Here is a 25,476-nt window from a genome sequence, read left to right as displayed (position 1 = left end):
AATTGTTTTTCCCTGTGTGTGTGTTGCCAGAGGAGTAAAACATGGGAGTTTTTCTGTTCAGCCGTACTTGCTCGGCTGACCTTAACTAGTTTTTCTTTCGTAGAGTTCCAAGTCATTTTGCATGACATTGAAAATTCATTAGAAAAGATGAAAGCTGTTGTGCCCTTTCAGAAGTCATATGTAACAGTCTCACCGCCTGCTTTCAGATTTGGGGTTTCTCTGGAACCAACATGACTGTTCAATCCTTTTCCTTTATTACTAGCATTTATGTTACAGGGTTAATCATATAACGGGGGACAATCAATAAGCCATACACCCATTGTGGGTATTCTGAATATCACATCATGTCTGTATTTCAATATCCAGATAATATCCATAGGATGTGCTGGTGGTTGTAACTTTCCATCTCCTCAATTCTGATTTAAGAGAGAACTCTAGTTCAGAGGACTCTAATCATTAGTAAATCAAATTCAATCTCTTTCCAGGAAAAGAAGGAAATGAAATGAAGGCATCATCAGAAAACTCCTGTTTGTAAACACTACATGCTGCCAGTTGTGGGTATAACAGGGCTCTGCCCCTTTAAGGGCTAGGGAGACTAGAGCCAGCCAGTTCTGTTCTGAGGCAGAGCCCCTTTAAGAACAGGCCTTTGGGCTTGGTAGAGGGGGTTTTTAGACCCAGCTGGGGTAGGTTGTCTGATTGCCTGATGATGAGCACCTGATTCCTACCAAGGCTGACAGAGCACAGTTGAAGAGGGGAGCTGGAGGAAGCAGGCTGACTGCTTATGGCGGACTGGGTATGAGCTGCCAGGGGCAGGGAGGGTTTAGCAAGGAAACTCCTGGGTCAGGGGAGTTGTTTAGCTGTTGGATGTATGTGGAATGGTTTTGTTTGGGGGGAAGGGTGTTACTGGAGATTCTTGGTGTTACCAATAAGTGGTGCCCTGAAGAAAGTTCCTGCAGATCCTGGGGGTGTCACTGGTTCTTTCCTGGGCTGTGGAGCCCAGGCAGCATTTTACAGTGGGCTTTGCCAGTCAACCCTGTTCTCTGGTAAACTGCACAAAAATACTTTCCTAATTAGAATTTAGCATGATCTGGCAGCTGTGCCAATTAGTCAGCAGCTAACTGAGTAAATAAAACAAAAAGCACTGCTGACATCTATGGATTATGAACTGTTGGTTAGTTTATAGCTAATCCAGATTAGTACAGTAGAAAGGTGGTTTTTGTTGAGTTCCCTAAAAGATACTTACAATAATGACATTTCAATTAAACTGCCTCAAGGAAAGGTTAACATTTTTACTTAAACACACTAATGTGTGGGTTATTTACCTTTGGGTCTCCTCTATGCACAGGAATCCCATTGCTTTCAACAATTCTTTGTTTACTGTAGCACCCACAGGGTGGTAAGTATTTTCCAGATGTACGAGAAGATACAGTCCCCACCGCAAAATGCTCACAAACTAAGCACAGAGATGGATAAGTAGGCAGGAGAACAACAACATTGGCCATGGATTTACCTACAAACCCCACCCCCCCATGAATTTCCCCATCACCCCCCACCCCGTGGTCAACTAAACTAGTTTTTTAACTGTGTTGCCAATTTAGTCAGCTGGAATTTTGAATTGAAATTGGAACATTACTACATGCTTTAAAAGCATATATAGTATATGATAAAATACTGGTACCTGAAAAAGCATAATAGGTTTGGAAAGTGTGAGCAAAGACTTGCTTCCTCACACAGCTGTTATTTTTTATGACATTTGTTTTGGTGATGTTGGCCAACCTAATAATTTCAAATTATGATTTGTAAGCAAGATCTGAATGAGCTGTCCCCTGGCAGCTGGGAGGATTGGGGGGCAGGCGAAGGCTTTAGGGCCAGACTGTATTTTCATAAACATGCCTACTCTGCCTAGGTATCCAGCGAACAGAGCTGTGTTGCCAATTTTGGTTGGATATATTCCTGGAGGTTTCATCACATGACATAATTTTAAATTAAAGCTTGATCTTTCATTCTTGGAGACTCCAGGACAATCCTAAGTGTTGCCCAAATGATCTATTTTGGCTGGTGTTGGGTTACAAAACACTTGAGTATTTATTTTGGGGGTAATGCAATGTTATCCTTATTGTATGAGTAAAGGGCATCAGAATTGTACTTCGCCTGTCCTGATTGAGGGGGTCACCCTCAGTGCTTTATTTGCACCAGGGCTTGTCAGGGATGAGTCCCGGCACATCTAGGCTTAGCAGTTCATAGCCCTGGGACTTCTGGGCTTGCCACAAAAACTTGCTAGAGCCCTGGCACCTCTTTCATTACAAATTAAGCACTGGTCACCTCAGCTGCACTGCAATTGCTGAGCAGAGGGTTTGGATGCCAGATCCCAGTGGAGAGAGACAGGGTGCAGGGAAAACATAGTGAGTGCTCAGCACCCACCAGCGGCCCTGCCGATCAGCTCCTCCCCCTACCCCCCAGCACCTCCTGCCCATCGCGATCAGCTGTTCAGCTTGCAGGTGGTGCTGGGGGGCAGGGAGAGGCGCGAGGGCGGGGTGCCCTTGGGGGAGGGAGAGGAACAGGGCAGGAAGAGATGGGGTGGGGCCTTGGGGGAAGGGGCGGGGTGGGGATTGAGCACCCCCCGGCAAATGACAAAGTTGGTGCCTATGTACATGACCATCCATTTTCCAGAGAAATTATTACAGAAGATTAAACTGAATAAACTTCACCTCAGTTCACTTGCACAGTGATCTGATCGGTGCCCAGTGGGTATAAATAGCCGTTTCTGTGACCAAGAGTCAGATTCCAGTTTCATACGCTTCCTGTGCAATGTTGGCGATGCTGGCCTCTTTCAAGCATCCACAAGAGCAAGGGTTTTTCAATATTTAATTCATTAAAACTCTGCTGTAACTGTCTAAACACTCTGCCTCTTTCATCAAGCCAAAAGATTGAACAAGACAGACGCTTGCCTCGCTTACATAATGGTCTAGGATGCATTGCCTGTCTTGACAGTCCATTGATTAAAATGGAACTTCCATAAGGAGAAAGTTGTATGACAAATAGCAACATTAAATCCAAAGGAATTTAATGTTTTGTTTGTTTGTTTTTTTTTAAACAGCTATGCAGGGCATGCTCAGGGCAGAAGGTTACTTATTGCTTAATGTTTGTCTTAATGGGTGCCTGAGCTAACTCTCATGGACTTAAAGGGGAGTTAGACTGGGCCCTAAGTTGCGTGCTAGCCAATTTCATTTCAGTAGGTCTCCCTGTTAAACTGCACCATCGTTAAATTGATTACTGTGATTTGATTGCAAGAAAAAGCCTCCAAACCCATGATGTGTTGTACTGCATCAAAACAAAAGCTTCTATCTTTTTTGTGATCTACCTTAACCAAATATTGTGCAGGGATAGCTATAAGATGACTGAAAATGTATTGTATAGAACATTAAAATAGTGTTACAAACCAACTGTTAAGTAGTTACACAGCACTAAGTTTTATGAAGCTTCCGATTTGCTCTGAAGACTCTTGTTCTCCTTTGCTTGCCTATACAAGGCCATTATACCAGTATACGTCCCTGTGTGGACACACTCTTATTCTGGAATGAGTATGATGGGTCAAGAGCTACTGCCTGGATGGCAGATTGTGTGGGAACAGGGAGAGTATGGAACTTATGGGACAATTTGATGTGCGGAGGGGAAAATACATGTATTTGATTGATTTTTGTGTGTGTGTGTGTGTGGGAGGAGAGAATATTTTCCAGGGAGATTTTACACGCATTATCAACTAAAGCAGAACACTTTTGAGGAAGACCCCACTTGAAATGTTGCTCTCCTACCCTACCTATCCCTTTGGGGAAAGCACGAGTGAATACATAGATTTTGCAACATGCCCAGAGGGTCAACAAACTCAGGGTTCTGTCTGATAACAAGGGAAAGTGAATTCCAGAGTTGAAGGCCTTCTATGGTAATCATCCTATCCCCAGGCAAACAAATCTAGGGACTGTTAGCTTGAGTGTTGCAGCTGATCTGAACTACCAGGTTGGTGCACTAGGAAAGATGCAATCTTTTAAATTACGCAGGGCAGAAACCATCTTGTGGAATGGTTCTGTAGCATTTTTCTTCATGTAAAATGTCTGAGATGATCTAAAATACCTCAGTAGAGACCACAACTAATAAGTGAAGGAGAAAAATTAACAGAAAAGCAGAAAGGGGAGGGGGAAAGGAAAGTGATAGATAATACTAGATTTTATTCCATTATTTGTGAATTAACATTCAATCACATATCCAGATGATTTCCACAGGGCTAAAATCAACATAATTATTGCACTACTGAAAATGTGCTCTTTTAGATTTGATTGTACAGGCATCTGACTCGTGATGATCTTCTCCAACAGTTGAGATTAACACTGAAATCTTTTAATGTAGCTTTTGTGGGCCTGATTTTCTTCTCCCTTTACAGCGGTTTCACATGGGTGTAATTCCACTAATTTACCCCTGATCTAAATGAGGTAAGTAGTCCCTATGATTTTTATTCTTGCAAAAATTATACATTTGCACACTAGTTTAAAAAAATGCTTTCCCTCAAATTTACTGTGTAAAATATGAAGCTGCAGCTTTCTGTGTTCAGCTCTGATGAATAGTCCACTGTACTTGTCTAAGTGTATGATTTGATGCTAATGTCCATGTGAAGACTTAAAAAAAGGCAATCCAGTTGCAGTACAATTGTGCGATGGCACATCTAGCACCAATTCAAAGCCGCCAAGTGGTTTACTAATTTATATATTCCAAGAAAGATTTTTTTTTTTTTACTCTGAATCCTACAATGCCCATACAAGATTACACATGTTCTTAATCTGGTATGTCTTTTTTCCAGAGCTAGAAATGGTTAGCAAGTCCAGTTGTTCCCTCTCCCATCATAGGATGAGGGCTTAGTGACTGAATTCTTTGCTCAAGTTAGTCACAAAAAGAACAAAAAATACAAACATGCATGGCCCTGTGGAGCATTTGTCTACCTTAAGTGCACACTAATCCACACAGGAGACGTTTTCAACTGGAATGTAATCTGTCCACGCATATTTTTATCCAGTAACTTTTGTCAAGAAGGGAACAAGGCTACTGTAAATACCAATAAGCTCTTTCACATGGCTACATCATAACAGCATGTCCTCCTAGCTTTCAACTCCTCTGACTTTAAATGGAATCAAGTCACACAACAGCAAAGCAGCAGCAAAGTTAATTGTTCTACATATTTAAAAATGAGGCCAATAGATACCACGACGAGATAGAAAAGTAGTCATTAGAACTACAAAAGTGCCTAGTTATGGATTTTTTCCTACTGGTATAGATAGAGAATACTGTCCAATGGCTCTGGTACAAGCTTTCCAACAGTCCTCCTCCTCTGCTCCTGGAGTGTAAAAGACTTTTCTCTCTTATTATAAAGTAATCTAATCAAAATCCTGAAGATTTGATTTGTAGAGTAGATTGATCATTTTGGATCATGAATCCTTAGTAGTCTAGGGGAAGAATAACTTAAATCAGTGGAGGGCCAAGAGCAGGTTTCAGGGAGGACGCCAAGCAGGGCCAGCATTAGACTCGCTGGGACTGGGACCCAGGATAGAAAGCCAAAGTCCCCACTGCAAGGGGCCCTACCACCCGGAGATGAAGCCTGAGCAATGTAGCTTTGCAGGGGCCCCTGCAGCCTGGGGTCCCAGACAACTGTTCTGCTTGCTACCTCCTAACTCTGGCCCTGTCTTTTCTATGCAGAAATCTAGTTACTGTGGCACAGAGGGGCCATGGAGTTTTTATAGCATGTTGGGGGAGGGGTCTTAGAAAGAAAAAGGATGAGAACCCCTGGCTTAAATCATGAAATGTCTCATTTCTGTAACGTGTTGAGTGCTTTTGTTTTAGTCAATGAATTGTTGTTTTATTAATTAGTAACTTCTGGTTAGACTTTTTTTTTTTTAAATCCAAAACCTTTATAAGGTCATTGCTTTCCAAGGGGCATAATGTTTGTCATTATGCAATCTGTCATGTCTTTATCTTAATCCTTTTTACAAAACTTATCTATAAAATCATTGGATGAAACATACCTGCTTTCTCCAAGTCTATTTTAATAGTCTCTCTTGCATGTTTTTTTGGTAATGTTTTTTGTCTATTCCTTACTGGGGAAATAGATCAAATGATGTTGTCTAACAATATAATAAGGTAATGTAGGGGTTTTTTGATACCATTTAATATATATTTTCTTTTGATGAGGCAAACAAAAGACACCCCCTCCAAAATAAGTTAAGATCATGTCTTCTATTTTTTAAAATCTTCTCAGTATTAATTACGCTACATAAATAAAAAATATGTTTGCAAACTTTTACTTATCGTTATATTTTGCAATGTTTAATGCTAGCTTTGTCTAGAGAGAGAACTGGGTGTGAGAGTGGGTACATATGTATAATATTTACTCCAACAGTAATTTTCTATCTGGATGCGTCTCTTAGAATAACAGGTTTTCATCTGTACCTTGCCAGTAACATTTAGGGGGAAAAAAGGTGATTTTAAATAAACACTTATCCATCTACATCTGACGGGTTTCAGAGTAGCAGCCGTGTTAGTCTGTATCCACAAAAAGAAAAGGAGGACTTGTGGCACCTTAGAGACTAACACATTTATTTGAGCATAAGCTTTCGTGAGCTACAGCTCACTTCATCGGATGCATCTACATCTGAAACTTTCTTAAATGGTTTAAAATAAAGAAATTCAAAATACCTGACAAGCAAAATCTTGCAAGAGGATTGGTTTTTCAGCAGAATGCCAGGTCAGTAGGGCCTCTCGCTTTCTTCTACAGCAGGTGAAGCTTTCCTCTGTTGTATTAGATATTTTTGACTCTCTAAAACTTCACTTATTCCTTTTGCTCTTTTATCCTTCCTGGCTCTTCGGTGGTTATGGTACACTGCACATCTTAGTAACAGGCAGACAGGTGTCCTGTGACCTGCTGAAAGTCTGAGTTCTAGAATCTTTTCTCTCTAGTGTTCTGTATATCTTTTATGACATCTTCTAGTTGCACACAGCTGTAATGTCCCCTAACTAAGGAATACACCAGGTGGTTATCCTGAGGCACAGTAGCTTTTATCTCTGCTAATGGTAGGTACAGAAGTCCTTTTTCTATTGTATAGCATTAGGCTATATTATCTTTTCCATGGCGGGGGGAAATTTTCAGGCCAGGTGTAGATGACCAGTTAGGCATTTAAATATAGTTGTGGGATTGGCATCTGGAATGTAGTTATTACTACCAAACAGAAGTGTCTAGAAAACAGATTGATATAATGGGAGGTGGTGACTGATTGTTACCTGGGCTGTCTCCAGAGGTACCTTATGACAAAAAATAAATAAAGCTTCTGTTTTCTTGACTACTATACTTAACGTATGACTCCAGATCTCCTTAACCTTCAGTGAGAAAGCGATGTCACAGAGGCCTTTGGTTCCAGAAGTTTTCATAGTCCTCTCAGCCTCTGAGTTTGACTCCTTGTTGCTGCTAGACTTTTAGATAGCACTGGCTGCCAGAAATACCTTTATTAGACTACGATGGGCCAAGAGATGTCTCCTCTGTAGGATACAGAACTGACCACAATGACATACGTTTGGGATCTCCAGGCTCAACTGTTGTGATGCATCGTACCTAGGAATGATCAAAGCAGCCTTAAAGGAGCTCCAGCTGGTTCATCATCGTTCATTGGACACCCTAGGGAACTCGGGTTGATAGGAACACACCAGCACAGTGCATTGGCTCCCTAGCCAATACTAGATTGGATTCAGTGGTCTTATACTGATTTTCAAGGCCCTCAGCAGGAAGGATCCAGGCTGTCTCAAAGACCCCTTTTTCTCTCTGTATCTCCCTGTCTTTTCTTTTGACAATTATGCTTATCAGGAACATAGATTTGTGGAATTGTCTGCAAACAGAGTGAGGCTCCTGAGGGCAGATCTGTCAGCAGTTGGCTCACAACTGCAGAACTCCCTTCCGGGGGGATTAAACAACATGAATTTCGCTGCATTCAAGAATGAAAGAACCCATCGTTCTGCAAGACTTTTTCCACAATAATAAGTACTCTCACCACCCTGGAAAATAGCTCCGAGACTACACACATAGTAAAGGATGCCAGAGCAGAGAAGGAAATGAGGCAAGTAGAAGGAAAGTAGACTCTTTGTTTTTTTTAAAACACCTTTAAGACTTGCTCCTGGAGAAACCAAGAGACATGCTGGTTTTTGAGTGTGTGTGATTTTGTCAGTCCAATGAAATATGAGCTCTAAGAAAAGGGGCTGGGTAGAACTTACTAGAGCTGGTGCTATTGCTGTCCAAGAGAGCTCAAAGGTATCCTGCTGCCACTTGAAAGTGCCTGTTGTTACTGGTTTCAGAGTAGCAGCCGTGTTAGTCTGTATTCGCAAAAAGAACAGGAGGACTTGTGGCACCTTAGAGACTAACAAATTAATTTGAGCATAAGCTTTTGTGAGCTACAGCTCACTTCATCGGATGCATGTTGTTACTGTTTCCCTATAAGGCCATTATAAGCCATAGCACTTGTCAAGGCTGATTCCCCACTCTGGCGCTTTGAATGCAGAAGGTGGGGCCGCAAGGATTCTAAAAATAATACAACCCTGGAGTGGCCAGTATTAAAACTCCCAAGGTTACAGCTTTTCTCTGACCTTGGATGGGTAGATGCTGCCACCACCAAGTGGCAAAAACCCCTTTGGGAACCCAGGAAGGTGCACTTGGGAATGCCTTCCTGAGGGGTACCTTCAGGCCCTTTCACCCCACCTCTGAGCTGAGAAAGAAAACAAAGGAAATGAGCTGTTGCCACCGGCTAATTAAACAACATGTGCACAAACCTCTTAGGATACAAAAATCCAATCCTCTTATTAAAAAAGGTACATTTTATTAAAAACAAAAAAAGAAAATACATCTGGAAACTTAGGCTATTGTTAGATTTAAGAAGAGCAAATACAATAATTAAGCATCAAGAATGGTTTTCTTGAGGTCCAGCTTAAAGGTGACAAGCAAAACAAAAGCATTTGGGGTTCGCACAGAGGAATCCACAAGCCTTAAAGAAATAAACCTAATCGTGTCTTCCTAGACATTTCCTGGTCTCCTTACATATCTGGGGTTTTAAATAAGGAGTTTCTAGGTATGATCTGATGATTTTTCATACCTGGCCCAAAGTTTTTTACAGCATAGTTCCAGCCCTGTCTCTGCTCTCCGGGAGAACAACACAGACAGACAAAGGGGAAGTTTTTTCCCAATTTTAAAAAGTTCTAGCCTTCCCCATTGGCTCTTTGATCAGGTGCCCACTCCCTTCCTTTTACCTATGGACTTGTTAACCCTTTACAGGTAAAGAAAGTAGAGAACAGCTACTAACAGGGATTTTATAGCTAGCTGGCTGGCTGGGTGTCCATAAAAGGAGTTAACCTCTTCTCTCCCTCCTTCCCCCCCCCCGCCCCCGCTTCATTTATCACAGCACTTCTTTCAGGAAGAACCCACCATATATAGATGCAGGTTAAATGGAACAGACTGTCTGATGGGAACCAACAATGCTGAGTAACTCCCCTCAGAAATGTGAGGGAGGAGAGCTGAACTAATATGTGACCAGTGCCACAGAACAAGAGCTATGTGAAAGTGAACAATCATGAGTGAGAGCAGATGTGATCACAGAGAAATCAATGGGAATTGGAAGCATCTCCACTGGGTTCCTCTCTACACAGAAAAAGCCATCTGAGGCAAGAGACTGCTGTGAGGAGGGAAGGGAGAATGTGAAGTATGGGCTGATGCTGAATTGTCTGGTTTTACCATGGGAGAGGTGGGACTGGTCCACACTACCGTTTAAGTCGATGCCAACCTATGTTGCTCCGGGGTGTGAAAAAGACACACACCCCCGGATGATGCATGTTACATCAACTTAAGCGCTGTCCACACCAGTGCTATGTCACCAGGAGACGCTCTCCCACCGACATATTAGCTTCCGCCTCTTGCGGAAGTGGAGTAATTATGCCAATGGGAGAAGGTTCTCAGTCCTGTAGCACCATGCAGCTGCGCCGATGTAGCACTGTAGTGTAGACGTACTTAAGATTGTCACTACACCAGGAGGTTCAAAGGCAGATCTTCTGTACAGCATGTTATGGATGTACACTTTATTGATCTTTTTTGGTAAAGGCTTCAACGTTGGCATGAGAATGTAGGTTTACACCTCAATAAACCTTGTGTGTGTATGAGAGAGAACATGAATGACCAGGCTTAAGGAATGTACACCATCTTTACAAGTAAAAGGTTACATGCAGCTGAAAATTCTCAGAATTCAAGTATAGTTCAATGGGCTGGGCAAATAGGTGGCACGATTCCTTATTACTATTCAGTTCAAATTTCTTCAACATACTATATAATCTCCAAGGAAACAATTATAACACAATTGTATAACACAATTATATAAACACAATTGTATAAACAATTATAACACAACAGGTATAACACAATACCTGACTGCAGTCTTGCTCCAACTCCTGGCTATCTGAATCAGAATAATGCTCAAAGGCTTCAAACTGTTCTTGTTTGGTGGTGGGGGGTTGGGGTTTTTTTTGGAGGGGGGGCTTGCCATTAATGTGGTTGAGACAAAAATAAAGTTCCGGTTTCCCACTTGATAACCTATGATTTACTGATAGCAGCGATACAGCAAACTAAGCAATAGCCAAGTTGAATCTACAAAAGGGTTATAGTGGCCACCACTAAAAGCTTACATAGTATGCACAATATTTGAGTTTATTGCATGGTTTTGTTTCTGCTCTGAGTTCTGCAATAAAACAATTTGCATTATTGTGTCAAATGTTGAATTTTGAATAGTTGCCAGGGTATGTAAACAGAGAAAGGAAGAATAGATGGAGGTGGGTCAAGGATAGAAGTGCTGACTTCCAAGGTTTTAATTTCTATGGGGCCATATTTTGATAACTTAACTCATGCTGGGCAACATCTTACACTGCATTTAAAAACCCAGGGCTCGCACACGTCAGCTGACTCAGGCTCACAGGGATAAGGGGATGTTTAATTGTAGTGTAGACATTCCAGGTCCAGCCAGGGCCCAAGCATCTACACCACAATTAAATAGCCTCTTACTGAGCCTGAGTCTGTTGTCACAGGATCGCCAGAGGTGTTTAATTGCAGTGTAGACATAATCTCTGAGTACCTGCCCTGGACCTGAAGAGGAGCTCTGTGTAAGCTTGAAAGCGTATCTCTTTCACCACCAGAAATTGGTCCAATAAATATATATTACTTATCCACCTTGGGTGTGGATAAATTATAAATTTCAAGAGTGTTTCGTCGTGAGGTATCCAGCACTTCTGCTTCATGTACCAACCAGTACTCAGAGGCTGGGGAGAATGTAGGCAAACGTTTCAGAGCATTAAAGGTTTGGTTCAATCTTGGTTATAACAATAGCCAGTATGAAAGCTCATCTTTAGTAGTTAGCACCCTTTAAAACTTTTTAAATAAAATTTAACTGAAAGAAGCCAGGCAATTGTTCTGAAGAGTTCAGTTTGTTAAAATCACCCTAATTGGCTGGAGAAGCAATATATATATTAAAATAAATCTTGTGGTTGTTTTTTGTCAAAGAAAATGAACCTGGCAAAAATTAAGTACACTATACTTAGCATTATAAGATCAGCACAGGTCTTGTTTTGTTTTGTTTTGTTTTTTGTTTGTTTGTTTTTTAATATGTGGTGTGGTCAGATTCATTGTTCTATTGGGACCAAAGGTTTCCTGCCTGATGTGATAGGTGGAGGCAAAAGTTCCAAGTTGGCATGGTAAAAAGGGACAAAAATGGAACTGTCAAATAAATAGAACCCTAGCATGAATGCGGTGCAGGGGCTATTGGCCTTTGGATCCACAAATGGATGAGTCCATAGGGTCCCCATAACCCCCGACCTATGTCGATAGTGCTGTAGAGAGGCATAGTGAGCAGCGCTCCATGCCATGCCAACAGTACAGAGTGCCCCGGCACAGCCTGCTCCCCATCCCTCAGGCAGAGAGGCTGTTCGTGAACAAAGATGCAGGAGGAGATTTAAAGAGAGAACATCTGGCTCTAGTCCAAGGAGCAAAAATCATACTACTTTTACACGTTCTAGGAAATACTTTGTTTCCGGATCACATTCGTGGTTTGCTGACTTAAAGCATTTTATCTGTACGTAAGTGGTTATGTAAACTGAATTGACAAATATGTACACTGTACACACAATGACAAAAAGCAAATCAAGACAATGGATAAAAGCCAATTTGAGGAAAAGTTTATAACCCTTCCATGTCTGAATGTGTTGAACTTGTTGGGACTTGGTGTACGGTATGAAAAGCATATCTAAATGTTTGAAAAATACTATAAAATGTCAGTATATTAGTGAGACAAAAGGGGACTGGAACTCTAGTTTCAAGCTCCCAGCCCTGTGCTCATTCTACTAGATCTTTGCCAATATGAAACGATCGACGGGGGGGTGGGTTGGTGGGAGGGGGCGAAGCGTTCAGATGTTGGCTGATATTTCTGTTTACCTAATTTTGCAACTGCATTTGTTTTATAACGTGATTTTAGAAACAGTGAAAGCTGCTTAACTGAAAGCTCTGGAAATTGATACCCATTCCCAGTTCTTGACCTGGTTGATCGGTCTGTCTGCAAGAGTGCCAAATAGTTGTAACGGTGGTGGTGGTGGTTTTTGAATTGTCCTAAATTCTCAGGATCGGGACTGAGACAGTCGACTCATTCGACACAGGTTACTGAACTGAGTAACTGGGTGGGATTCTATGCTGTATTGCCAAAAGGCGTAGCGCAGAACTCCATAGCTCAAAAGGTGGAGGGTAAGGTGGCTTTAAGCTGCCTATGCGCCCTTCTGATCCTGGGCTGCTCCAGGAGCTGGAGAGATTCCTGGAATAATTTAGACATCTCGGAGGGCTGGAAATGTGCTTTTAGAGCTCCTGCACAACACTGCAGCCTTTTTACTCCGTTTAAAGAGCTGGAGTGGGGATGAAGATTTTGCCCACTTAGCTTTCAGCAAGGTTACATAAATCAGTTTGTACAATACGGTAACCTGTTCCAAAAGCTATCTAGGGAAAGTGCTATACGTACGTTCACTCTTCTGACCTGTTTTACTGTACAGTTTTTTCTGTGAGGTATTACATATTTGGGGTTTGTCTGATATTAATGACAGCATCTGGAGACTATTTACCAGTATGAATTTACGTTCATACTGATAGCAGAATAGAGCCTCAAATTCCCCCCGCCCCTTTAAGTTCAGCTTTCTCTTGCAAGTATCGGGGGCTGGTTTGGCCAAAACAGGAGAATCTCTTCTGAGTTACAAGTTTAAAAGGTTAATCAACAACATGAGCTGACTGCAATTGTCAGCACAGTTTCTAGAAGGTTCTTTAAATTTTATTTTTATATATTCAAGAAACTGCATAAAATTATATAGAATAACAGGGCAGGCCCTTTATGTGTGCACGCATGTATTTGCTGAGTGCGTGCTCTGTGCTGTACAGGAAAAAGACGACCGATAAACTTTCCCCTGCAGTTTATAATCTGAGAAACAAGAAAACAAGCTTGAGCATGCTCCTGCGGGGTGCTGGGCATCTGTCGTTCCAGCTGACAAGAAGACCGACAGGTGTCTTGGGTGATGTTACTGGTGGCAGCACTGACACAGGGGTGCAATGTGAGGCTGAATCTAGGTCTCTGTTATAAGTCTGTTTCTCAACCTCTTGCTTTTTACTTCTCTAAACATAAATCCAACCAGCCTCAAATTCCCCTAGCCATATAGCATCTCTTTCCAGGGTAGGGTTTTTTCCTGGAAAACATGTGCAGAGTTGCACAAAAACGTAGACATTGGATTTAGAAATGTCTATGTTCACTTTTTTCAAAGACTTTCCTAATGCTTATTGGCACTGTCACCTCTTCGAAACCGCTTTAGCCTCTGACTGTCACCCCTCCTGTAGTGCTTAACAAATAGAAATGTCTTTCCCTGGTCTTGAGGAAGATCAGGTAGCAGTTACTTAAAGGTGTTGTCAGACAACTATCATTAGATGGATGATTATATACTTAGTAATTTTACAATATGTGTATCATACCCATCCTTGGCTGAGTGCATGATCGGATGCAGATGACCACAAAGAGGTAGGTTTCTGGTAGCTATCACATACATTCATCATGATTAAAAATTTAATAGTCTCATTTTTCTAATCGAGAGAGAGAAACCTGTACGACGGTATATAAGGTTGTCTCAGAGGTTCTGGTTCTCAGGTTTGTGCGACATAGACGACTGAGTTAAGATGATTTGGGTGACCTTTAAAGGTGCTTTTACATATTTGGGGATTTTTGTTACATGCAACCTTATCTTGGAATTTCCAAACATTTTAATAGTGGTGGGGGTGTTCAGAAAATTATAACATCCTCTTAATTTATTTTTCAGCTGAGGTGATAAGTTTGTTCTTGTTGAACTCCTGGGGACTAAAGCTTTTTGCTTGGGGATTTTCTGTAGCTCCAATCTGCAACTCATTAGGTAATCTTACTAAAATCATGTGATTCTATTGTTCAGTTTGTTGATGTTGGCTTGTACTACTAGAAACTCTCAGCTTATGTCCATAGGGGAATCTTTAGACAAATTAGAGTTAATAAGTACATGTGTTTTTGAGAAGGACGATACAGCGATTGGAATGTAGAGATCAACTTTAAGCAAATCGTCCAGGGTCCTAGACAATCCTGCTAGGGTCAAGCCATAAACGTCATATCTCTGCTAAGAGGCTGGATAGTAGCTAAATGAAACTTCTGAAAGTACAGCACCTAGCACATTGTGGGCACTACTGGAAACAAATAATAAAAATACCAGCTCATACTTCTATCCCTTTCCGTCGTCTTCTCATCTCAAAGAATGTAAGTTAGACTTTTTTTTTTCTTCCTTGTGGATGTTGTGGCTGACACTGAAAGTTTCTAGGAGCCCTAAAAGTAAAATAAATATAATTGATGCTTCCAATGGTGATGCAGGAGCACGAGTACCAACCTCAGGGTACACTTATAGCTGTGGCATGGCCTGACATGAAAAATGAACATGTGGAGGAAGGCCTTATTTCTTTGAAGACAGCACAAACTTTCTGTTTACTTCCCTAATTCTAAGGTCAGTAGGCTAAAGGGACAGAATGTCAACAAACTAACATAAGGGGGAGAAGACCCAAGGAACTATTTACTATGAACTAGACCAGTGCTTTTCAACCTTTTTTCATTTGCAGATCCCTAAAAAATTTCAAATGGAAGTACGGAAATCTTAGATATGGTCTGCAGACCACAAGTTGAAAAGCACTGAACTAGATACCAAGGGACAAAATAAGTTAGGAATGTAGAGATGAGGAAGTCAAACTATGGGCAGTGCATGCTGCACAGGGATTGGTTCCTGCAAAGTCTCCAAGCCAAAAATGAGTGATGTAATGCATAGTAAATTCAATGAGATGTGTATAAAGGGAGAGGAATTCTGTGTAACTTGGGAGCTGTAATGTCCCCTGCATTCATTCCCGCTGCGTTTAAGTTTAGTTAATTTGGTGTAGCATGCCAAATAAAAATACCAAAGTAAGGGAAGGCTGGAGTCAAACTGACTTCTTGGGAAGCCAAGTGGAAAGAGGTCGTGGAGGAAGTCCCAACAATCATTGAAAAACAAGGGCACAAATCCCAAATGGGTTGTGAAGTTGAAACTTAGATTTTATCAACCAAGGGCAAACTTCTCAGGTATTTCAACAGCCTTAACACCGAGTCTCACTGCTCACCGAGTCTCCAATCTGTCTGGTCACCCAGGTGAGCATATCTCTGTGATAGATGGTCCCTGGCATCAAGAATCACAGCAATATTCAGGTTATTCCTAACCCAAAGGATCAGTAACTGGTCAGGTCAATTGTGCTTTAGGTTTCACACTATACTAAGCTGTATGAAAATTTAATAAATAGGAAAAGGAAATTAGAATGTTGTTTACAAGATTTAAGCAAGCAAACATAGACACATGAATAAGTTATAGTCTTAGGTTTCAACAGGTAAAACAGGCTTCTACAATCAGCAAACTCTATTGTACTATAGGGCTAACCCAGGCTAAGAAGCTGGGGATCTCTTGCTTATGTCTTGAAACATCTTGCTGCCTTTCTTTCCCGAATCCAAGCAGCAAAATGATCCTTAGTTCCTTTGGTTTGGAATTTTTATCCCCCTCCTGCCATGTGCTGTGAGCTGTAAACTCAGCTGATGGGAGGAGTCCACCTGCATGACTCATCTTCACAAGGAGGAGAGCAGAATGATGAGTCATTAGTTCTTTTGTTGACCGCTTCACTTCTCAATGCAGATGTAAGGAGTTTTCAGTTGTAAAATCCAACCATAGCTGTGTGGGATCGATGGGTCTCCTCTTTTGGGAAGGAGGGGCATAACAATTTCTGTAGAAAAGCAACTCTTCACACTAATGTCCCTCAGCTGAATGGCAATTCATACCGTCACAGAGGCTCATACCACAACCATTCAAATATTCCATTTCAATATGGAATACAGATATTACAAGTAAAATTAATGCATGTAGCAACTCACAAGCATTCACTAGGCTTTAAAATCTAAACACTTTCTTAGAATTCTAATACCCATTTTATTAATATTAACCACCACGTGACCCAAACAGAGTCCAGCTACATATCTGTTAGTGTCCAGTTTGAGACACAGGACCTTCCATGAGCTGGCATGTGGCCTGCCAGCATCGCAACACTATTGTTTTTTAAACTATTTTACAGTTAAAGGCTTTCCTGCTTCATTCAAAACTGCTTTCCTCTTTAGAGTCTTTGTTTTTCTTCTGTGGTTTGTCCAATGCAGTCCAGATAATTTCAAATTCTTTATATATAAAGTGGATATTTCTGTACAATCAGCTTTTATCCTGCCTCTGATTAGCTGACCTCTTAAAATAAAATGATTCACTTTGAAAATACAAAATGGATTCTTTTGAGTTCACAAGCAGTAAAATGCTTGTAAAATAAACCTCCCACCTGGTAATCAAGTATATAGGACATAGAGAAACAGTTGGGCTTTTTTTAGACATTGTTTACTGTTTTGTTTGTTTACATGTTGCAAAATGAATGCTCACCATTCCGTGCTTATTTAATTCAGCTCCACTGTCTTGTCAAAACTTGCATAATTTGTCATACTCAGTCTGTCCTATTTTAAACAACATCTTAAATTTGGCATGGCTTCAATTTAAAGCCTGAAGCCTACCTTCTGCTTCATTTCCTCCCTGAGCTTCATTCTAATAAGCAAACATGTTGCCACATGCACTTTGGTGCAATTAGAGGCGAAAGGTAGGAAGGAGCCAGTTTATGCACCACCTCAAACTAAGCATGGGTGAACTTCAGAGTTCTTGGAGGCTTATCTATCCATCACTGTCTTTGGGAACCCAAACCTGAACTTTTTGGGCCTAAGTAGGTTGTAGGAGAAGATAATTGAAAGTTAGTACCTGACTTTAAGAACAGAGGCCACACTTTCAATATATGGTTAATCACTTGTGTCTGAGGATTCCTGTCCTTGCCTTGTAGAGTAGGGTCCTTGTTCTTCCGATTAAATTAAAAAAAAAACACCCTAAAACCATTACTGAAGAGCAACCCTTTTTTGAGCCACAAGAATTTCTGTCTTGGAAGAAATATGTAAGTTTATTAAACACAAACTGCATAAACCCAGGAAGTGGGTAAACCACTGAAAAACCAATCAACATTCTAAGATACAATAAAACCTACTCCAATTGGAGGCTGTCCTGTGTATATTTTATTATTTGCATAGCTGAATAATCTGTAATTGTCATTAAAATAAAATTTTGGTGCATAATTGAGCTTCTGAACAGAACTTCTCACTACCAGAGAATTAAGCCTTTTTAGCTCTGGTTACAATATTACGATAAAGATAGCTCCGGCAGGCTAGGTGCAAAACAAATGTTGCAGGAAATGAATGCAGATAAGGGACTTCGGTGGCAAACTTTCACCCCCAAATTATACATTTAATATGTAGAAAAAGGCTGTGTCAGAGACCCTCACTCACCAGCTGTACTCCCAAGAGAAGGAACTCAACACTAACCAAGGGATCACAGGGACCTACAGCATACACTGATGAGATGCGACTGGGGAGGGGAAGATGTGCTGCTGTCTGTCAGATGCGTGAGGGCAGAGAATGTTCACCTTTGATTACCTGCACACACGGTCAGATGCCATTGTAAGTATCTTTAGCATGCGCACTCTTCCTTTTTACAGATATTGCTAAATTTACCTTGGATATGCTGAAATTAACATGCTGTCAAAGAAAATTAGAAGGTGTAAATCTGGTACTGTGTGTTCCCTTGGACAAAAATGGCAGGAGGCTGATAGGGTGGTTATGTGGAAGGTGTGTCTATATTTTGTCTCTGGTTTTTAATTGCAAGGAACCAAACACCTAAAAGAAGTGTTTCAGGAGAGTGTAGTATAATCAGATTAGTGAGATTCACACAAATGAGAGGAGCACAGTTGAGAGAAAAGGCCATAAGAGAAACCTAATGCAGGTTTCTTCTGCTCTTAGATGGTGCTGACTGCTGTGGAGTATGGTATGTCTACACCGCAATTAAATATCTGCGAGCTGATTTGGGCTAGAGCGAGGGGCTGTTTAACTGAGATGTAGATGTTCAGACTCAGGCTGTGGCCTGGGCTCTAGGACCCTGCAAGGTGGGAGGGTCCCAGAGCTTGGGTTGCAGCCCAGGCCCCAACATCTATGCTGAAGTTAAACCGCCCCTCAGTCCAAGCCCAAGTCAGCTGGCATGGACCAACCGTGGGTTTTTAATTGCAATGCAGACCTACACAAAGGAAGCTCCATATGGGGATCCCACCTCTTTTTGCCAGTGTCCCCCTGTTAGGAAAAGCTAATGTCAAGAAAAAGGATGAGCTGTAGAGTGACGCGCCGTAGTCTTCCTAGAAATATTATGATGTGAATGTGGTCGAAGATCTATTTTATGCAAAATGGGTCTTGTAAGATATCCTCAGAAAGGTTAAAATTTACTGAATGAGATTATCCAATTTGTATGCTTGTATCATTTCTGTATCTAAAGTTAGGAATATTGACTATGTAACAATTACAACTGTGTGTGTATTTGGGAGACACCCACCAGACAACAGGCCATCAGCTCTGATGGGCCATTAGGAAAAAAACAATTAAGACTTTGATGATACTAATCTCTCTGCTTCCTAAGAGGCGTCCTGGGACACAGCTGTGACACTACTAGGTCAGGTGGTCCTGTCACCTGGTACTAAACACCATCTTGAACCTCTAGTAATTTTCCACCAGAAGGAGGGGGAGGTCAAAGCTGGGAAACAGAAGATTCCTGCCTTATGTAAATTTTATTTAAGGCTGGGAGTAAGGCAAACAGGACTCTTCTCCCTTGCCTTCCTGCCCAAGAAGAAAGACTGCTGAAAGTATCTGAAGAGACAAAGGAACTGAGTGGTGGGAAAGGCAAATGCTGAGTCCAGACTGAGACAGAGGAGTCTCTGTCAGGAGAAATACCTGAAACTCTAAGCTACAGAAACTTTGCAAGTTGCCTAAAACAACATTTAGGGTGAGAAATTATTTCTTGAAACCAGTCTCTTTAAGATCTTAAGCTCAGTATGCATGTTTTGTTTTATTGCTTAATAATCTGCCTTGTTCTGTTTGCTATCCCTTATAATCACCTAGAATCTGCCTTTTATAGTTAATAAACTTGTTTTCGTTTATTATTAAACCCAGTTTGTGGAATTTCTAATGGGGGGAGAGGGGTTTTAAGAAGTTTTGCATATCTTCTTCCACATTGAGGGACGAGGCAAATTTATGAGCATACACTGTATAGATTTCTCTACAGTGCAAGACAATATTATTTTGGGTGTAGTTTCCAGAGCGGAGCTGCACTTGAGTGCTTGGCGATTTCCTAGCTGAACCTTCTCATAGAGAGCTGTTTGCAGACTCTGTGTGATTCTACAGCTGGTGTGTGCGTGCGTGCGTGTGTGTGCGCACGCGCTGCCATAGGCAGGAGAGCCTAATTTAGCAAAACAGGGAGAGGGAGCCCAGATTAGTGGAGCAGGTGGGCTCAGTGAAATCCCAGTACACCAGGTGGCATCCCAGAAGGGGGGTTCAATCCATCACAGAAGTTACCTGCTGGCATCTACCTTCAGACTGGAGGACATGGAGACACACTGCTCTTAGGGGGACCTGAGCTGGGTTATGCATGACTGGCCCTCCCTGACCCATGCCTAGCCCTGCTGCCTCCATGTGGCATTATATAGATGAGCTGGGTAGAAGGCTCCCTGAGTAGCTATTGTAATTTGTTTGCATTAGTCACTGATTTGCTTCATTGGTTGTGTAGGGTTTAGACTAATTCTTTATCCTTCCCACCTTCTTCCTAAATAAACTGGTTCTTAAACAAGAGGCAATCTGTTGGAGGCACCAGTCCTAACTAAATTAGAACCCAGGGACAAGTTACTGCAAGGAAACACTTTTAATCCCTGCAAAATCATACTATGGATGTAAGTGTCTTTGCACTAAGAAAGATGAAGGGACTCGGAGAAGAGTTGACTGGAAAAAGAGATAGAGGATCTGAGGAAGAAGGAAGCCGGGGAAGAGATGGAAAAGGAAATGAGACAGTATCCTTAAGGAGGCTGCTGTAGAGCAAGAAGCTGTCCATCTCATTGCAGGGTTTGCCAGAAACCGCCAGCCCCTAGATATGGTGCCTGGTCAGGTTTTCTAAATCTTTACAAGGACTCAAAGCAACTTCTCACAGTTGTCAGTGAAGATTTTTTCCCCAGGTTTTCAGAGGGAAGTAAATTGTGTTATTGTGTTGATTGGAGATGATAGGTAATTTGGGGGAGGGGAGGCTGTTCCAGCTGAAGGGGGAATTATTTGTGTGAGTTCTTAGTCATTAAGACTTTTGTTTTATTTAAATGATGTTTGCTATAGCATCCTGTGATGTGCTGCCAATATTTTAACAAGGAGCACCCTCTAAGTGTTCAATCTCATTTGACCATGCCTTCACTTCCTCAAAACACACCAGTTCCCTTCCCTGCTCCCTTCCAAATCTGTCAATCCTTAAGAATATAAGAACAGCCATATTGGGTCAGACCAAAGGTCCATCTATGCCAGTATCCTGTCCTCTGACAGTGGCCAATGCCAGGTGCCCCAGAGGGAATCAACAGAACCGGAAATCATCAAGTGATCCATCCCTGGTCACCCATTCCCAGCTTCTGGCAAACGGAGGCTAGGGACACCATCGCTGACCATCCTGGCCAATAGCTATTGATGGACCTATCCTCCAGGAATTTATCTAGTTCTTTTTTTAACCCTGTTATAGTCTTGGCCATCACAATGTTCTCTAGCAAGGAGTTCCACAGGTTGACCGTGCTTTGTGTGAAGAAATCCTTCCTTTTGTTTGTTTTAAACCTGCTGCCTATTAATTTCATTTGGTGACCCCTAGTTCTTCTACATTCCAGCCCTTTATCTCTGCATCCCTCATTCCACTGGCAGGCAGGATGTCCTGCCATTGCTGGCCATGGGAAGGTTGGTCACATGCGACCAACTTGTCTTCACACTCCAAGCTGGGTCTGGGAGGAAAGGCAGCTGGAGGAGAGTTGGTTATGATGGCTGTAGGGCTCCACTGGAGAGAGTAGCAGTTTCCTCCTGTCTTTCCCTGGTGTGATGCTGGAGCAGCTGGTGCAAGCCCTAGGGACAATGTGGAGTGTCTGCCATGGGCACCTAGCTGTGCTGTTGGGGACATCTCTTGCAGCAGATGTCTGCAGAGAGAGCTGAATATTTTAACAAGCAAAGCCAGCTTAGAATTTGGGGGCATGTTACAAACCCTCTTTTTATCGCTTGCACCCAAATGTAACCAACTTCTGTCTCTGATGGTCACATGTCTCTGCCTGAGCCTGGCCTAAGGACTTTAGGCAGGGCTATTGACATAATGCGTTGGGGTGCACCACAAACTAAGCTGACTTATTTTACATAAATATGTTCAGTAGCCCCACCCTCCCGCTGTGGACATGGAGCGCAGCTGTATAGTCCTCCTTACAGTTTTAGGAACTGATTTGTATCAATTCACATTTTCAAGGTGCTGTGCAAGGAATAGTGTTAAGTACGTTCTTTTAAATAACCCCCCCCCCCAGTCAGCTTCTTTTTCACAAGTCCAAATGCCAGCTATTACCAAGGGGCTTGTGCGAGTCCCCTCCACCTCATCAGTGCCCCAAAGGACCATACTGCTTTTTAAAAAAACCATAGAATTAAAAATTAAACACAATAACACCTCTGTTCTTGTTTTGCACTCAGCATGGGTAGATTTGCTGAGCCAACATGAATCCAAACTGCACCATGATAAAAGGTACTTGACCATGTACTAACAGCACTGCTGGGTTAACTGCTGCCCCTTGTCTCTTAAAATCTCCTCCCTTCAGGCCCAGGTTTTGGGCTGTCACATCTCTTGGGATGGAATCGAATGTTTCTCTCACTCAGACCAGATCTGGGTTGCAGGCGGTGCCAACGTCCCCCACATGAGCGACCTGTGTGATATCGCGGTGATCACCCACGCCTTCTGCCTGCTGACGTGTCCCGATGCCATGGTAAGGAACATCGCAGCAAACGCCCTCCATGACACCACAAAGAAGCGGATTGGCAGAGCCCCCTTCAACCAAGACACCTCCATCTTCCTGCGAAATTCCCTGGATGGTGGATTCGGACGGGACAGGCGCGACATTGCTTCGCTGTGGTCCCACGCTCGCAATGCCACATGTCGCCTGGGGAAGCGCATTGGCTGCCGCTGGGAGCAGTGCGAGGAGCACCGGGAGCTGGGAGTCCTGGTGCCGCAGATCAGGTCCGACGACAATACCATAGTCACCCCGAGCGCCAGGGGCATGCTGGAGAGGACCCTGAAGGCAGCCATCCACTCACTGTACATGGAAACCCTGAAGTGTAAACCAGACCAGGATAAAGCCTTTGAACTGACCAGCAAGTGGGATGCCAGCAACCGCTTCCTCGCCGGGGGCAGCTTCACCCGTTTTGCCAACTAGCGGTTCATCCACCATGCCCGGCTCAACTGCGTCCCGCTCAACGGAGCCGTCCGCCATGGGAACCAAGACAAGCGTTGCAGGAAGTGCAGCTAGACCCTGCCCCAACGAGACCCTGCCCTAGGTCCTGTGCAGCTGCAAGCCCCACTCCAGAGCCTGGCAGCTGCGCCACAACACCATCCAGAACCGCCTAGAGAAAGCCATCGCACCGCGCCTGGGGGAGGTCGCTGTGAACTGCGCCATCCCCGGTACCAACAGCCCGCTGCGACCCGACGTGGTAGTCACCGACGAGGCCCAGAAAAAGATCATCCTGGTCGACGTCATGGTCTCCTTTGAGAACAGGACCCCGGCCTTCCGCAAAGCCTGAGCTCGTAAGCTGGAAAAATATGCCCCCCCCCTCTGGCCGACACCCTGAGAGCGAAGGGCTACAAGGTGCAGATGGATGCCCTAATCGTTGGAGCCCTGGGCACTTGGGACCCCTGCAACGAGCGTGTGCTGCGGACCTGTGGGATCGGTCAACTCTACGCACGGCTCATGCGGCGCCTTGTGGTCTCGGACACCATCCGACAGTCTAGGGACATCTACATCGAACACGTCACCAGCCACCGACAGCACCAGGAGGTGTGAGCCGGTATGACATCGTGCATCAACTATGGGAAAGGGACCGAGAGACTTTTTCCATTGGACCATATGAACTGGAACCATAAACTCACTGAACATTTAAATCTCACCAAATGAGGGTAATTCCATCCTCATCATCGTATCTGCTCATTATACTCCACACCTGAACATAGCCATTATATGAACAACATTCCCCCATATCTCAATGTCTGTACTTTGACCCGTTAACCTTTTACCCCCAATAAGAGATATTGCAGATTATGTATTCCTTACGCCACCCGATCCTAAACCAAACTTCGCACCCCTTGATAATCTGTACCTTATTCCCTGATAACCAGAAACCACTCTCCTTACAATGTGTATGATAATCAAGGTGGGCCATTTCCATCATACACATTGTAAGGAGAGTGATCACTTTAGATAAGCTATTACCAGCAGGAGGGTGGGGTGGGAGGAGGTATTTTTTCATGCTTTGTGTATATATAATAAGAGCTTCTAAACTTTCCACAGTATGCATCCGATGAAGTGAGCTGTAGCTCACGAAAGCTTATGCTCAAATAAATTGGTTAGTCTCTAAGGTGCCACAAGTACCCCTTTTCTTTTTGCATAATTAGACAGTTACTTTCCTTCATTGATCAGGTTGCATTGTTGATAAAATTATTGCATCTCATTCTTCTTAGATATTATAAAGCACCTCCGCTTCTGCCACAAACTCGTTGGGGTGTGATTAGATTCTATTTATTTCTTTTTTTTAAATTAGGGAACCAACTTTTCTATTTGTTCACTTGTATCACAAAGTTGTTCCTGAAATGTGAAGATAGAAACTATGGGATTACTGAACAGAGTTATTGAGCGTTCTGAATTACTTTTGGGTAGTTAGAAAGTCCTAACAGTTCAAGGCACCTTTGGCTAAATCATTGATTTATGTTTATCGTCAGGATAGTGAACTTTGCTGCTATTTACTCAGTGACCATACCATAAGTTAATGAATGTCAGGGAGACAGCAGAGGGCATGGTTTGATTTTAATAGGCTGACAATGCTGACATTAGGTATGCATTAAGCTAGTCTCTTGAAACCCTTTCCTACTGGCTTCTGTTGGGCTTTGTAATGTAGTGGGCCCCATAATGTAGTAGGCCCCACAAGCAAGTTTACAAGGACATAGCTGTAGAGCTCAGATTGTAGATTGTCAAAGTTTTTTCTTTGTTTTCTGTGAAGTTCAGATCAGCCATGAATGTGGGAGAAGAAGGAAGAGGAAGAAAAATATGGTGAGGGGGAAATGAAAAGAGAAATAGACAGAAATACAGAGGAAGTAAATAGCAAGACAAGAAAGAAAAGGCGATGGCAGCTGGGAACACAGGGGTATACCCATGCCAAGGGGGACACTCACAAAAATAGGTGAGGAGTACTGATTATGTAGCTACTGGTATGTATGATAAAGAGTAGTGCTGGGTGACATTTTTTGGTTGAAATTCTGCCCCCCTCCCCCGGGAAAAATGGAGATTTGGTGACACTGAAACATTCCACAAATTAATGCCAAGTTGTTCAAGTAAAAAAAACCCCAAATCTCCAAAAATGTTGAAATAAAACATTTCAATCTTTTGGCTTGAAACAACTTTTTTGGTTTGAAGTTTCCTTTTTATTTTAAAAATCAAAACCAGTTAAAAATGGTCAAAACTGAAACAAAACATTTTGTTTTGGTTCAAACCAAATTTGTTCAACCTGAAAAAACAAATCAAAAAAGTTGAAACAAGTTTGCGGAAAAATCAGAAGAATATTTCTGGGT

The 25,476-nt window shown here is 42.5% G+C and overlaps 1 long non-coding RNA gene across 1 annotated transcript; it reads left to right on the top strand.

Annotated features, from left to right (window-relative positions):
• Nucleotides 1-655: 655 nt before the first annotated feature.
• Nucleotides 656-25,178, top strand: LOC141985788 (uncharacterized). The gene is made up of 3 exons (XR_012639019.1): nt 656-793; nt 4,436-4,484; nt 24,909-25,178. It is a non-coding gene; the product is annotated as an uncharacterized LOC141985788 (long non-coding RNA).
• The last annotated feature ends 298 nt before the right edge of the window (nt 25,179-25,476 follow it).

Source organism: Natator depressus, chromosome 4 (assembly GCF_965152275.1).
Source record: "Natator depressus isolate rNatDep1 chromosome 4, rNatDep2.hap1, whole genome shotgun sequence".
Taxonomy (NCBI): domain Eukaryota; kingdom Metazoa; phylum Chordata; order Testudines; family Cheloniidae; genus Natator; species Natator depressus.
The sequence above is the reverse complement of the archived record's forward strand: the minus strand, read 5'-3'. Positions and strand labels throughout refer to the sequence as shown.